A 17,165-nucleotide genomic window follows, 5' to 3' on the forward strand; every position below is an offset into this window, starting at 1 on the left:
GTCTCCCATAGGAACCTCACAAAATTGTATGATTAATAACTTATGATTTGAGCAATGGATTTGGCCGAAATCTTGAAGGTGGTTAGGAATCTGCATGCCCCCGTACCCCCAGACTGCAAAGATTCATTAAAAACCTTATTAAGAAGACAGAAAAAATGTTTTCACCAAGTTGCGGCCTATTTCCCATTCATTTTCCAATAGACAAAACAAGCTCCATTTTTGACAGACCGGACAACCCAAACCGCTCAACGGATTTGCCCTTTTTGTGGTTTGGGGTTATTCCGTGCAGTCGTTTTTATAATATTTGACGGAGAAGAGGGTCCCCCCTTTTCAAAAATAGATGGCTATATCTCGGGTAAATTGCCAAAACTGGGGGGTTTAGAAATGAAACGGCCGCCATCTTTTTTTTCTCAATAGACTAGGTTATGGGAAAATGAAACAGGAGAAAAGCCATTTGCAGGTAAAACAAAAATGCAAATGCCATCAGTCTGGAGGTGGGGGAGGGTGGCTAGGGGGCACCAAGTGAAATTTGGAATTTAGAGGGGTTCTAGGGACTGAGTTTGCAACACAAAGCTTTTCTGTAACCTCGGCTCCATCCGCAAATAGCCAACATCTCAAAGCAAACTGCGTCACAGAAACAGCGTGTGTTGCAGGGGGAAAGGGAGAGGGCAGGTGAGCTAAGGAGGCCATCTGTGGAGCGGGGGAGCTGGCACAGATTATGGGGGCACTTGGTGGGGGCTAGAGGGGCAAGAAAGCATGGAAAACTACAGATAGCCACGGCTATCTGCAGTTCCATACCCGCACTTATCTTTTTTAAAGATATTATTACATCTATAGTGACGTTGGGGGTAAAAAATCACAACACAATAGCAATCCAGGTCTCCTATCCTTGCAGTAACCAGGACAGACCCTACTTAGCTTCAAAGCGGGACGGGGCGAACCCCCTTAGGGTATGTTACCTAATAAATGAGCTGATGTTACAAGACCACTTAGAGAAACAAGGCTTGAGGGGGCCGGCCCGTTCCTCACGTTGAAGCAAAGCAGGGTCAGTCCCGCTTTGAAGCTAAGCTGGGTCAGTCCCAGTTACCTCATGGATGGGCGACCGAATGGGCATCCAAATGATTTTTTTTAAACCATTCTACTGTCAATCCCTCAAAGTTTTGCACTCAGAAACAATTTTTTTGCCTTTTGCTCAATTGCGTTCTGGTATTTGAAATAATGCCAGAATTGCACACTTTTTGCCTAACATAGTTCTATAAGGATTTCTATATTTGAGTGACACTATGATATGTGTACTTTTCAAGTTATGTTTATAAAGCAGATTATTGATGAAAGCCAGACGTAGGGGTGAGGAGGGGAAATGATGAGAGGGCAAGTAAGTCATGAGTATTTGACCATGAGGTGGTAAGAGAGTTTGCAATCCTGGATACTGGTGCAGTTTTTTCCGCTGATTGTGGCTGCCTTTCAGGGCACAAGTAAAGGACACATATGAGCGGACACAACCCCTTATGTTTTTTTTAAGGTTGGCAAGCTTGCTTAAATAATAATAATAATTGAACATTTATATAGTGCTACAAACCCTAAGGCATCTGAACACTGCTTATTATTACCCACGGTGTGTGGTGCTCATTTAGGAAGGATGAAAGGCTGAGTTTGGCCCTTCCGGGATTCGAACCTGCGTTAGAAGGCTCTGTACAGATGTGAAAGCGAGCGCTCTACTCTCTTTGCTATTGGACCTGCTGTAGGTTTTGACTACCAGGATTTAACTCGGGTTGTCATGTTCCCAGTGCAGACGCTTACTCACAAGACCACAAGAAGTTGTTTTGTATTGGGATTTTGTTTTCAAGGGAATATTGTGCAACAGATTGCTGGATTTAAAAGGTGAGCACCTTTTATACTTTGCCAGCATATTTTCGTAACATTTGTTTTTATTTTATTTTTATTTCTTGGGTGTTTATAATGCACCTTTACACAAGGGGGGTCATTCTGAGTTGGGCAGTAAGGGTTATCGGGCACCGGTAAGGAGACCGGTGCCGGTAAACCCTTACCACCCAATTCCGAGGTCCCTTAGCGGGAACCACAAAGAACGTGTGGTCTGACCACACGTCCTTTACGGGTCCTCCTAAGGGACCAGGGCGCTAATTACGGGCCTGCTATTCGCAAGCCCGTAATTAGCGCCTTCCCCGTTCCCATTGAGCCCTATGGGGGCTCAAATGGGAAACGGGAATGGTTGGTTGAATGGGGACTTACCGGGTCCGCACAGGCCGGAATGTCCCAGTAAGTCCCCATTGAACCAGACCGGACCTGGTATTGGAGGCAGCCATGGTGTTAATAGCACCATGGCTGCCTCCAATCTCGGAATGAGGCCCAAGGTGTTTCAAGGTGCAACAAGACGGGGAGGGGAGAGTGGATGAAAAAAGGGATAAAAAAACAAAAAACGGTCATACTAGGCCTTGTGACATTTGGATCGTGCAAGTGCAGTAACAAGAAGTGAGGGGGAGAGGGCAAAGGGGAAGTGCCAGTCATGGCAGAAAGAGCATGTGGGTTAAGCGAGTGCCAGGGGAGGCCAGGTGGACAGTGCCAGGGGAATGCAGAGTGTGCAGGTCAAGAAGGTACACATGCTAAGTGCCAGGGACGGGCTGGAAGGGCTCAAGAGTTGCAGGGGAAGAATGTCCACGTGCTAAGTGCTAGGGACGGGGCTGGAGGTCTCAAGGGGTGCAGGCCCAGCAAGGCTAGTGCAGGGGGAGGGAGCCCGGAAGGCAAGTGCAGGTTGGATGGCGGGGGGGTCAGGGGAGACCAAGTGGAGGGGTAGACTGGGGTTGAGGAGGGCCTGGTGCCTTGTAAGAATCATCTGAAGGAACCAGGCAGCCAGTCGAGTGGCAGAGGACGACATTAGCAGGGGAATGAGGAAGAGAAAAGGAAGGTCTTGAGAAGTTTCTGGAACATAAGGAGATCCGGCTCAAGTCTGAGAGGGGCAGTGAGGCCATTCTGGAGGGAGGAATATGTGGAAGAGAGAGATCTACCCCCCACTCTGCTTGGAAAAGCATCTGATCTGCAGCGAGTTGAAGCTAGAAGACTGAAGGGCTCTAGCAGGGAGGTATTTAGGGAAATAGAGTTGGATGTAGCAGGGTCCTATGCTCCAGAAAGCCTTGTGGATGTTGCAGAGGTTCTTGAACTTGATCCTCACAGCAACCGGGAGAGAGTGGAGAGATTTTAGGCCTGGAGAGATGCAGTCCCTGGGCTTGAAGTCAAGGATAAGTCTTGCAGGTCTATTCTGGATTAGTTGAAGGGCTGAAGGGAGGAGTTAGGCAGATTGAGGAAGAGGCTGTTGCAGTAGTCCAGTCTGGGGGAGACCAGGGCTCTGGAGACAGAGGGCCCAATTCACAAAAAGTTTTCAATGGGGTTTTGCCATTGTAAAACGCTTCTGTGAATTAGGCCCATTGAGTTTCTGGGGGAGGGTGAGGAAAGGGAGAATGCCTGACGAGATGCAGCTGAAAGTGGGCTTTCTTGGCCAGGTATGTGATGTGAGGAGAGAAGGAGAGAGAAGAGTCTAAGATGACACCAAGGTTTTTTGCCTCACAGGAGATTGAGGGGAGGTGGCCCATGGAGGGAAGAAGAAAGCTGGGATCCCAATATGAAGGATCTCAATCTTACCGGCATTAAGGCAGAGATTGTTAACAGCGCACCATGCCTGAATAGGAGGCATTCAGTTAGGAATGCGAAAGGAGACCGAGAAGGCAGAGGAGGGAAGCTTGAAGGAGAGCTGTGTGTTGTACACATAATACTGGACATTAGGAGAGAAGGCGTAGATCAAGCTAGAGAGGCAAGATAGATGTTGAAAAGCCAAGGCAAGAGGATAGAGCCCTGAGGGACACCACAGGCGGAGAGTGAGATGGAGGAGAGAAAAGGATCAAGTTGAACCTTGGAAGGTTGGTCAGAAAGAAAGGAAGTCAACCAGTCCAGAGCCAGGTCCATGGTGCTAAGGGTATCACTGAGCCGATTTATAAGGTGGCATGATTGACTGTATCAAAAGCAGAGGAAAGGTCAAGAAAGATGAGAACAGAAGGAGAGCTGGAATCGAGATTAGAGAGCAAGTCTTCATGGGTGTTCTGGAGAGCAGTTTCCCTTCCTCTAGCATCTCTGAGGCCAGACTGATGGTTGTGTAGACAACCAATAGATTCAGTGTGGTGGATGAGCTGGGAGATGGCCAGCTTCTCCAAGAGTTTGCCCGGGCTGTTGGTAATGGAGATAGGGTGGTGGTTATCCGGACTAGAGGGGTCATCAGAAGGCTTTTTAAGGAGAGGGTGCACAAGGGAGTGCTTGAGAAATAACAGGAAGTACCCAGTGGCAAAGGAGTGATGGCAGAAATCAGCCAAGGCTGGAGCAAGGTAGACAACGTTGTCCTTGATAATTCTGGAGGAGCAGGGGAGCACCTGTTTGGATGAGACTTTCATAGAGCGACTTGTCTAGAGACCTCATCAGGTGATATGGGAGAGAAAGAGGACAGTGGGAGGAGCAGTGGAAGGGGGAGGGAGGCCTGAGAGTGGGTTAGGGAGAAGGGAGGGCTTTAGAGGACAGTTAAGACAGGATGTCCTGGTTTTAGTAATGAAGGGAGAGGCCAGTGCAGTGCAGAGGGCCAGGGAAGGCAGTGGCGAAATGGAGGCTGTAGTAGTTTCCTCTCTCAGGTTATTTTTCTGGTGTTCATTACTTTTCAAAAAGTCCAATGCATTTTTGTCTTGCGCACTTTCTTCTAAGTTCTTCTAAGGAGAAGGTCTAATGAACTACATGTGTATATTTCACTTTAAGATATATGCTCACTTAATGTGCGTATATTCATGTGTGACAGCTTTGATTTTCGCTATGGGGGCCAAAGTACCTGGGCATATGTTATTCTTGCAGCCAGTCATTTTTGTTACCTTTTCAATGCTGCTTAATTGTGATTAGTTGGGGTTGTTCGATGTATCACAACAGTCACCAAGAGGCTATAGCCATAAAACAAGGGGCTTGTAGCACGCTTCTTAAACAAAGAGAGAGATCCTCGGCAAATCATTTTATCTCACTGTGTAATTGCCTAAAAACATTATGAGTTCCAAAGCCTGCAACATTTTATACACACATCACAATACCACTTTCAAAACAGTGAGTGATGGGTTGCAAGTGTTTTAAAATATAGAGTGGCTGTGCCCACTGACCATGGTCGAAGGCCATGGCTAGTGGTCTGGTAGTGTTCCAAAATATACAGTGGGCATGGCTGTAGGTAGTGGCCACTGGCCATGTGCGGCACACAAATCTATAGAATAACGAAACCCTTTAAATTCAAGGAAAACACTTTAGTTGCAGGAACACTAAGGTGAGAACTTAACACAACATAACCGCTGAAATTCATCTAAAGCCACCTTAACTTCGCACCCCGTGTTGTGAGGCCTATGACCACAACAATGACATCCCAGATGATATCACTGATGACATCATCTATGACATACACCAAAGCCAATGTAATAAAACATTGGATACTATTTAAAGATTACTTATACTTTGTACAATATGCATTTTATTTTAATTTTAATATGTTAATCACTTACAAAAGACACACAGAAAGAAAAACACATCTATGCACATGTTTTCAAGCAAATGTTGAATTTAAAACATACTTTTTTTAAAGGTCCAATGCTATTTTGTCTTGCCACTTTCTTCTAAGAAGGTCTAATGAACTACGCTTGTATATTTGACTTCAAGGTCTATGTTCACTTACTGTGCGTACATTCATGACTGCCAGCTTTTGATTTTCTCCATGGGGCAAAGTACCTGGGCATATGTTATTCTTGCAGCCGGTAATTTATTAACCTTTTCAATGCTTCCTAAATGTGGTTAGTTGGGGTTGTGCAATGTAGCACAAGAGTCACCAAGAGGCCGGCTATAAAAACAAGGGGCTTGTAGCACGCTGCCTAACCAAAGTGAGAGATCCTTGGCGAATAATTTAATCTCACTGCGTAATTGCCTAAAAATATTGTGAGTTCTCAAAGCCGCAACATTCTATGCATAACAATACCAGTTTCAAAACAGGTCAAAATCAGTTTGTGATTGATGAACATTTTTGAGTGATGGGTTTTAAGTGTTTTAAAATATAGAGTGGCTGTACCCACTGCCCATGGCTGAAGGCCATGGCTAGTGGTCTGGTAGTGTTCTAAAATGGACAGTGGTCATGGCCAAAGGTTGTGCCCACCGGGTATGGCTGAAGGCCTTGGCTAGTGGTCTGGTAGTGTTCTAAAATGGACAGTGGTCATGGCCAAAGGTTGTGCCCACCGGGTATGGCTGAAGGCCTTGGCTAGTGGTCTGGTAGTGTTCCAAAATATACAGTGGGTATGGCCGTAGGCAGTAGCCACTGGTCTTTTGCGGCAAAAATCTATGGAATAACAAAACCCTTGAAATTCAAGGAAAAAAACTTTAGTTGCAGGAATGTTAAGGTGAGAACTTAACACAACTTAACCCCTGAAATTCATCTAAAGCCACCTTAACTTTGAATCCCTTATTGCGCAGCCTATGACTACAATGATGACATCTTAGATGACATCACTAATGACATCATATATGGCATACCCAAAAGTTAATGTAATAAACAATTGGATACTATTTAAAGATTGCTTTTACTTTGTACAGTATGTGTTTTATTTTGATTTTAATATGTTAATCACTTACAAAAGACACACAGAAAGAAAACACATCTATGTACATGTTTTCAAGCAAATGCTGAATTTAAAACCTCATTTCCTTTCTATACATATATACATTTAGAGTAATAATCACTTTTTTCCCAATACCAATGTATGGAAATCTTAAAATATATCCTAAAACATAGTTGTTTCTTGTTTTAAAGCGCTTCCCATGTCATTTAGGAAATGATACGTGTGCACATTTTTCTTAAGATAAAACATTTGAGTGTTTACATATGTTTATTTTAAAATGTAGTAAATCAGTTTCTGTGTATCTCCTCTACTTCCCTCTTATGCCTTTCTAAACTCCTCTCTCTATCTTTCCGCTCCAGTTCCTTGCGTTTCTCTTTTTCCTGGAGCATGTGTCCCATGACAATCTCATCAATTTCTATTTGTCACTTTCCTCTGATTATTTCCATCTCTCTTTCTATCTCCCTGTCTTTTTCTTCCTTTGTCTCCTTTCCTTTCTCTGCATCCCTTTGCCTTTGCTCCTCTTCTCTTCTCCCTTTCCCCTCTTCTCTTCTCCCTTTCCCCTCTTTGTTTTCTTGCCCTTTCCCTTTCCCTTTCTCTCTTGTTCGATTCTCTACTAATTGTTTCCTCTCCTTCTCTCTATCTGCCTCACGTTTCCTTTCCTTTTCTACCTAGTATTCTTTCTCTTTCTTTCTTTCTTTTTTTCTTTTCTTTCTTTCTTTCTTTCTTTCTTTCTTTCTTTCTTTCTTTCTTTCTTTCTTTCTTTCTTTCTTTCTTTCTTTCTTTCTTTCTTTCTTTCTTTCTTTCTTTCTTTCTTTCTTTCTCTGCTCTCTTCTTTCCAATTCCTTCTGCTCTTCTCCTCTTTTCTCTTCCTTTTCTTTCACCTGTTTTTCACTAAGTTCCCTTTCTCTTTCTTTATAGCTGTCCATGTTTCTTCCGTCTAATTAAGCAATATGTGTCCTCCCAGCCACTAATATAGGGCAATTGCTGTCTCTTCCCTATCACTCTGCCTCGTTGTCTTCTGATCTCTTCCTCAGCCTCTGTCAGTTTTGCCTGCAGCTCGCAGTGCTCGCTCTATTCCTCAGGCGGGGACACTGTTTTTTTGTTGTTGCTTATTTTAACTCCGTTTGTAACATCTTCACTACTGTAGGCGCGGGGCGCATATGTAGGGTCAGTGTACCCTGCTGCTGCCTTTAGTTCTTTCAGTGGATGTAATCCTTTTATTTCCGAAGACGGAGTAATGCGCGGAGGAGGAGCCAAGGGTGCTGTTCCCTCCCCTTCAGGCTGATTAAGCATCCACTCTCTCACGGGTAGCTCTTACTTCTCATCCCCATACATCTTCCACAGTTCTAAAATGGCTAATCGCTTTTGTAACTTTTTCCTTCTGTGCACGGCATGCAGATATGTTGTCATGTGTAGCAGCACTGATCTCGAAAGGATTCTCTCCTGTTGCCAGGGCATGAACATCTTGTCTACAGTATCACAAACCCACTGCGAGTGATACTTGGCTATTTTGTTCTTGTACCAGGGTAATGCTTTACATAAATGCATAAGGGGAGTGTCCCGCATGATGTCATCTCACAATTTAGACTGCCGATACTTACCGGACCTTAATGTAACTTCAAACCTACTACCTCTCCACTCCTTCTTCACTCCCTCCTTCCACCAGTATTTCTCTTTATTTCCAACACTTCTACGTCCCCTCCAAACACTTTCTTGGTTACAAAAACTACTCAGCCAGGCACCACAAACACTGCCCACGCTCTGGACCACGCCCATTTGGTCCAAACCACAACCCCATATGCTTGACAATCTGCACCAATATGTACAAGCCCATAATTTCCATAAACCAAAACCACTTTACACCCTACTGCTGGCGCCAGTAATCACATATAAATATATCACAAATATAATACAAGACAGCCGTCTCCTTGTCACCTGTCAAGGCATCCTTATCTTTTCATCATACCCCAAGAGGGGGTTTGCATCGCATTCTTCCACAACCTTGTCTTGGGCAATCCCTTTATCCTTAGTACCTCATCACAAGGTTTAGTGAGTTGCCTTCTGCAACCTTGTTATAGGTCTTCTACTCTTCAATCTTTTATCCTTTTGCAACTTTCCTACTATACAAATAATTCTCCCCCCTGTTTTACCCCTGTTCTGCCAACTCGATGATCTATACTTACATCCATGGATCGGCTGAAGGTGTCCGGTGTTGAATTTCCCTCAAGTAGCCACTTGCCTTTCGTCCTACTTTGCGACCCGCAGGGATCGGACAGGATTTTCTCCAAGGGGGCTCCTATCAACTTTCTCAGTTCACGCGTGATTCACTGGTCTCCATAGATCATCTCGCAGTCTCTGGGCCACGGCAAGGAACTTTGATAGTCCAGGCACCCTGGCCAACCATCCTCTGCTCCCATATGTAAAGGTGGACTCGAGAACCCCAGTCTAAGCAGAACAAATCAGCCAGTAAATCCTGCACCCAATAACGGAAATAGTCAAAGTAAATGGCAAAACGCGGCTTTATTAACAATCCATATTAAGTAGGGACAGCATACAAAAACAATAGTTGTCAGCTCTCGTTCGTCTCAAGCATCACAACAGTTTAAAAACATAAAATACGTCACCATTGACGTTACATTAAAATCTTGGTTACAAAAACCTATGAGGTACCGGGATTGTATAAAGAAATCGTCTGTATACAGAAAATATATGGGTTAGTCCTTCCATTGGTTAAACTGATATCTGATGGCGCCACCTGGGACCACCTCTAAATTGATAGCAAAGAGTATATGTCACCTTTAAAGTTGACTATTGGTTACTGCAACATGTACTGGAAGGCACAACATTAAGAGTTTTCATTGGTCAGCACCTTGCTCACCGGTTATCAGCACATGAACTAAAAATGGGAGTAGGGGGTGAGAAGTCCAAGACCTGCATTCTTCCAATTAAATGAGATGCTATCCCTTATCCCTAGGCCAAGAGCCAAAATATTCCTTTGTATTTGACCTTGTTAGGGGCCTTGATTCTGAGAACATGTGGGGAGTTAAGGCAGGTGCTGGGTCATGTCTGGCCCTAATGAATAGACACTGGTTTTGAATTATGGGTCATGTGTGAGGAGACCATGTCCTGAATTATTCTGTCCTGTATTTATTGAGATTTTAACTAACATAAACATGAATGTTATTACCTTTTTAACCACTAGGGACTTGCCGATCCATTCCTTATGAGGTTTTAACTTAGAATTGGTCGGCAATTGTCCAGTTTTTTGGTTGTTCTTCAATTCTTCTTAGAGAAATATATCATGTACCTTGGAAATCCTTATCTCATGTTCTCCTCTGGACCTCAATTCTTCCATAACCTTGTAGAAGGGCCTCACAGCCACTTCATGTGTCCCGCACTAATCTGTACTTTAGTGGATTCAGCAGTTTGAGTTTTCATAAAGCTTTGAGACCTCTATTAATTTCAAAGCGTGTTACGACTTCCATTTTAACAAAGATGGCAGCCTTTTACTGTTGCGTTTCTACGTTAGTAAACTATCTTCGTATATGTTATGTTATGCTATTGGACATTTGTTTAGCACCATTTGTGTTGCGTTCAGCTTATACATTGCTTGTGTTATATTCTTCGTGTCTTTATGGTGCAAGCAATATCCTTGATGTCTAAATGCACGTTTGATCTTATGTCTGCGTTTTTTCATAGTGAGTGCATATTTGTTTTGTGTCTAGTGCATGCCTGTATGTCAGTCAAACAGCAGGGTTGCTTACTCTAGCCATCTTCAGTTACATCAGGTCCATCTCTTCCTATTGATCCGGGATAAGGCAGTGTGGTCGCCATAGTGCATAGTGTTTCTCTCCTTTATGATATTGAGGCGGGGGATGGGCAGCTGCCATTATTGACATATTCATCTGTCTCTCGACACTATGACACATGCTTTCATATGCACCTACCACACATGCATCTACCACACACGCTCCTATCACACACACTCTAATGATGCACACTCCTACAACATGTCCTCCTATAACATGCGTTGCTGTAACACATGCCCCTACCTCACACACTCCTATAGTATATGTTCCTATAACACACTACTACATATACATCTGCTACACATAACATGTGGATGTACGACATGTGCTCTTACTACACATGCTCCAACCACACACATTTTTACGGCATACAGTCTTACGACGCACACTCTTATGACACGTTCTTATGACACACACTCCTACAACATGTGCTCCTAAGACACGTGCAGCTATTACATGTGCTCCTTCTACACACACATACTCCTACTACATGTGCACCTACTACACATACCATGTAGATGTATGGCACATGCTCTCACATGCACCTAGGGCACATGTACCTACAACACATGCACCTATGACACATGCTCCTACAACACATGCTTGTCCGACACATGCTCCTACAAAACACACTTTTACAACTCATACTGTAATGACACACATTACTACAGTGAATGCACCTAGTACACGTGCTCCTACAGCACAAAGTGCTATAACAAGCGCTCCTATAACACACCCTTCTGTGATATATGTTCCTATAACACATGCACCTACTACATATGCGCTAACTCCTCATAACATGTGGACATATGACACGTCCTCTCAAATGCACCTAGGACACATGTACCTACGAAACATGCTCCTATGACACATACTCCTACAACACACGTTCCTACCACACAAACACACTCTTATGACACACACTCCTATGACATGTGCTCTACTACACACAATGCTATAACATGCGGTCCTACAACACAATCGCTGACAAAACATGCTCCTTAACAGATGCCTCTACAACACATGCTGCTACAATACACACAGCACACAATCTTACGACACACAGTGTTACAACACAGAAACGTACAACACATGCACTTACAACACGCAACATGCTCTGATACCACACACACACACTTATACAACATGATTTTACAACACATGCAACTATTCCAACAAACACTCAGAATCAATAATCATGTAACTGTAAAAAAAGTGTACATTATTAGGAATTATTTTTTGCAAAAGATTTAAGCTTAAATCAATAGAAATGTAAAATCTACAAACATCAGAAATAATGAAGTTAAGGTAACAACATAATAGACTTTATTAATACATAATTACATGCTCGAAGTTATCATCCTGTTCCTTTAATCAATAGTATTCCTTATGGAGAACTATTAAGAGCAAAAAGAAATTGCTCTAAGGATGAAGATTTCAAATCTACAGCTAGATCGATTGGTTCTCTTGCATCAAGTTTTTTTTTAATGATTTGGAGTATGGATTTATAGTGTTAGGCAAAATTATTGCTTTTAACTCCATTCCAATATGGTGCTTTGATTTACACTGAGATTGGTTTTGTAGCATTGGCTTAGTCATTAGACTGATGATTACTTTGTTTGGCATTTAATGAATGTCTTTTTCAGCTGAATTTACCTGACATGGTTTTGATATAAAGCCCTTTTTTTTAAACGAGTGCCTGGTTCTTTGTTTGAACTTGCAACAACATCAATGATTTTGTTGTTTATTTGCTAGTTCACTTTGTGGATTCATTTGAAGAGAGTAGCTTTCACTCTACCCAGAGGCACCTAAAGCTTTTTGTAGGCTGAGCGCTCCTGTTGAACGCACTTTGTTTGTCCATATAAATATCATTGAGCGGCTAACGCCGCACTATAGTTAAATTGCATGTTGAGTACCATTGGAAATCCGAAAAAATGATTTGTTAATAACTTTTAACCCGTACAATGGTTTTGGCTGAAATGTTGCAGTCAAAAGTGCACGCATGGGAACACGACCGACTCCCCACCCCTCTTACTCAAAATATTGTGAAGGATCAGTTAATAAATAAAAATGTTATTAAGAAAACAAAAAACCCCCAAAAAAACACACTTTTGGCCTAGTCCCCAACCATTTTCCCATAATCAAAAAAGACACATTTTTGTTGCAGCATACAATGAAAACCGCTGGATGGAAGCAGACCAGGCACAAAACAACTTTGCCATGAAGTGTTGACTTGCGATCCGTGGGCTGGGGGGTTTCTAGGGTTATGGCATCTAGTACTTTTTAAAATATTTGATGGAGGAGGGGCTGCCCCCTTCTCCCAAAACTATAGATATATTTCTCATAGCGCTTTGCAGCAGAGAGGATTTCCAGAAATGAAAAAGCTGGCATCTTTTTATTTTTTTCAATTGGAGATATAACCACGGTTATACCTGTGGCTACTCGAAAACAAAAAGGCAGAGAAATTCCATTTGTAAGTGGAAAATATATTAAATGGTATCAGGCTAGAGGTGGGGTGGGGGAGGACACCATGTAAAATTGGGTAGCTGTACAGGGGCTAGGGATGAAGTTAAGTGCACAAGCGATTTCCCGTAGCCACGGTTATTTGTCAGGATAACCACGGCTATAGAAGAAAACGGGAACGGGAATGAAAGTGCATCACACAGAATTAACGAGTTTTGGGGGGAATGGGAGAGGGCTGGGGAGGTGAGGATGCCTTGTGGGGGGAGCAGGCACAGATGAGGGGGGAACTTGGTGAGTGCCTGAGAGGGCAAAGAAGCATTTATTTTCATCGTTTTTCCCGATAGCCACTGGTATCTAACAACTACAGATAACCGGGGATATCTGTAGTACATAGTTATTAAAAAAATATTTTTACAGCTACACCGAAGGCCCATGGCTAGTGGTCTAGTAGTGTTGTCAAATATGCAGTGGATACGGCCTGATAGTGTTGTAAAATGTACACTGGGCATGGGCGAAAGACATGCCCCCTAGCCAGGGTCAAAGCCCGTGGCTAGTAGGCCCAATACACATGTATAGTGGCTATAGACATTGGCCATGGGCTAAGTAATATATAGTAAAATATACAGTGGGCACGGCCGAAGGTATGGTATAAAAAAAACTTGAAATTCACTGAAAAAACTTTAGTTAAAGTTTAGTTAAGTTGACCACATTTATCACAACAAAACCCATGAACATCAGTGCATTTGGGAAGTGATGACCGGCTTGACTCGGTGCATTACTGTTGCAAAGCCCAAGAGCATATATATATTGGAAGAGAAGGGATTCACAATAACAAACAAAATGGCATTATGGGGGACATAGCATTAGTGGGGACATCAACGGGAGTGCACCAAGTCAAGCTGCTCCTGACTTCCCAAATGTGCTGAATTTCAGGTGTTTTGTTGCGATAAAAGCGGTCAGCTTAACTAAACTTAATCTAAAGGTTTTTCAGTGAATATATATATATAGTGTATTGGGTCCAGCTCTTGGATTATAAACCTTCAACACTGGAGGATAAATGTCCATGATATATCATTCACCAAATGTCAATTTACCAAAACTACTGGCCCCACAATACCTATTAATGCCAGTGGGAGCAATACTTTCCAAGATCCCTTACAGAACACTGCTCTCTGCCACTTCTTGGGGTGGAAATGCAGCTTTCACTTTTCATCACGATGCTTTACCCTGGAACCTGTCAGTCTCCAAGCACTTACACCTCCTTAAAATCACATCTGACATGCACTGTGCAACCACTTATCCAACAACCTGAACCTGTGTAATGATATTTATAAATGTATTATGGCTTGTGACTTTTTAATTGGATGGGGTCAATCTTTGCCATGTAATTGTAATTTTTGTAATTGGTTATCTATAATGATAATGCAAAAGCGACCGAGCCAGTGAGGGAGCCCAAACCAATCAAAGGGGGTTCGCAGAGTTCCTCCAAAGGAAAACATGTAAAAACAATGGAATAAAATGGTGCATTTTAAAGCAAACTTTCTTTGAAAAATTGGGGCTTAAGCCACACAGTTTGCATTTTTATTTTAGGGTAGCACATGGAAAAATCAATTAGATGTAAGTCACCAGCAGCACACAAAGCATTTTCCCACTCATTTTCGTGATGACTTTACCCACAATATATTCCATTATAAAAAAACATTTTCATGCTGGCTGTGCACATATATTTCCACAGAGGCTGCACCAATAGATGTCAGAATTAACATATAAGAATATACTCCTGTTGCTTTGCCAGTAAAATATGCCATGCCACAATTAGCAAATATATCCAGACGAGCTGCACCAATGCAGGCCAGTCTCACCATGTAATAACACTCATCATGTTAATTTACCCTCGAGGCCCAGTAAAAGATGATGCGATGCCAGCAATATAGGCCTGTCTACCCACATAATAAAACTTATATTGTTGGTTTTAACCTTGATGCACAGTAAAAAATACCATGCCATTCCACAAAAAGAAAATGTAACAAGACTGGCTCGAGCAATGTAGGTCAGTCTAGCCACATAATAACACTTAGCATTTTTTCTTTAAACATGATGCCCTGTAAAAGGGAAATGGCAGAGGCAGAAAACAAAACAAGTCTGGCTGCAGCAATGCATTGGAGTCTAGCAATGTGACAACAATTATCATGTTTGCTTTAACATTGATGTCCAGTACAAATAGTCATGTCATAAGCAGAAAATCTAACCAGACTGGCTGCAGCAATGCAGTCCAGTCTAACAACATGACAACACTTATCATGTGTGGTGTAATGTTCATTCCTAGTGAAAAATACGATGCCATAAGCAGAAAACATGACCAGACTGTAGCATGCATACTTTGTTTCCCAGTTAAAAATCAAAAAGGTCATGCCATAAGTAGAAAATGAGTGCAGCAATGCAGTCCAGTCTAGCCATGTAACAACCCTTGCCATGTTCGCTTTAACAATGATGCCCAGTAAAAAAAATGCACCCCCTCGCCCGCACCTCTAAATTTGAAGCGTGCTCAACAGCACTCATGCAACCAACCACACGCAGTAATTCAGTATTCAAGCACATTCACTCACGCACCCATACGCATTCACTTGCTCACCTATATACAGCCACAGCATTCATAACCATTTCACATGCGCACAGCATTCATAACCATTTCACATGCACACCCAAACATACACTCATTCCTACACAGCACACAATCACACATACACATTTATCTTTCTTACCTGCAGCCCCGGTCCAGAATCTGGTCCGCGTCCATCAGGAGGACAGGATCCCATGACGGCTCTTCAGCTCCCACACAACATGAACAAGAACCAGGAAACAGGCTGCTTCCTGGTTCCAGCTCATGCACGGATTAACCAGAGTGCCCCCTGTACTATGCCTCAGCCACTCTGAAGGTGCAGAGAGGTGCAGGAGCACACACTGTGCACATTCTGAGCTGCACTACCCCGGCCTGTATGCCCAAAGGGCCATGCAATGTTGGGGAGTCAAAACATCCCTGGCCTTGCATGGTCCATTGGACTTGTGCCCTGTGGTATGAATTGTGAAAGGGAAATCACATTTCTCTTTGACAGTTCAAGCCATCCCAGGAGCACTCTCTCAGCTGCGTGTTGCAGCTGAGGAAGTGCTAAGTGTTTTCACTGAACTGGCTTGGTGGCTCATCCAAAATGAGTAGATCGACACCCTGACACCCATTATGGATGAGCCGCTCCTGCAGGTGGTGTTTTCGTCTCTCAGTGAAAGTAACATGAAACAAACCAAAGGTCTTCTAGATGAAACAAGATTTAAACAAAGCCAGTCTCATTTCTTACAACAGAAAATCCTCTTAGGATTCCAAGTTTCTCCTCCACCGTACCTCACTGTCTCTGAGGGCTTCTTAGTTTCATTGCAATGGAGGTCAGTTATTCCTGGTACGGCACTCATCTATCATTTCTGAAGGGAGTGGAAGGAACTTACCTGCTCCAAACCACTGTATTTCTTTACAAATCGCTATAAACGTTGCACCTGCAATGCCTTCTTCGAAATATATTGGCTTAAAAAACACTTTTTAATGTGTTTTTAAAAGAGTTCAAGAACAAATACAGGACTGCTACAGTACCAACCAAAAGTACTTCTGTGAATAGAAAATACGTGTATGTACCAAAAGAAAGAACATGTATGTACCAGCCCCCCTACTCCTACAGCTGCCTCTGCTCTACCTGCCTATCCTCCCTTCAGCTGTCACAAAACATGCACCATCCTCTTCTACAAACTCTCACACCCCTGGCACTTCTGAAATCCCCATATTACATGGTCTGCGATAGCAGCCGTGTAGTTATGGTTAAGTTGCTCAACTCATAGAAAGAGCACTTCTTTGGCGGCTTATAGGTTTGGCGCCATTCAACAAATCCTCATCAAACTTTGCAAAGAAAGTATATAGTCACCACGGAACGAGTTTGCGAAGTTCGCTGCTGTTTAGCTCAGGCGGGGCAAAGTTATAGGGGGTGTCCCAAAACATTTGAAATCCTCATAGGCATGATGGAAAAAAAGAATTTGCTTGCGCCTACAGACCAAACCGCTATACAGATTTGCACCAAACTTGCGCGAGGAGCAGTAGATTGTTCCTGAAAGTGTGCATTTGCAAATTTGGTGTAAGTAGTTTTTTTTAAATGGCCAAAAATGAGGTCAAACA

The sequence above is a fragment of the Ambystoma mexicanum genome, chromosome 11 (genome assembly GCF_040938575.1).
Source record: "Ambystoma mexicanum isolate Mex_15411 chromosome 11, UKY_AmexF1_1, whole genome shotgun sequence".
NCBI classification, from domain to species: Eukaryota; Metazoa; Chordata; class Amphibia; order Caudata; family Ambystomatidae; genus Ambystoma; species Ambystoma mexicanum.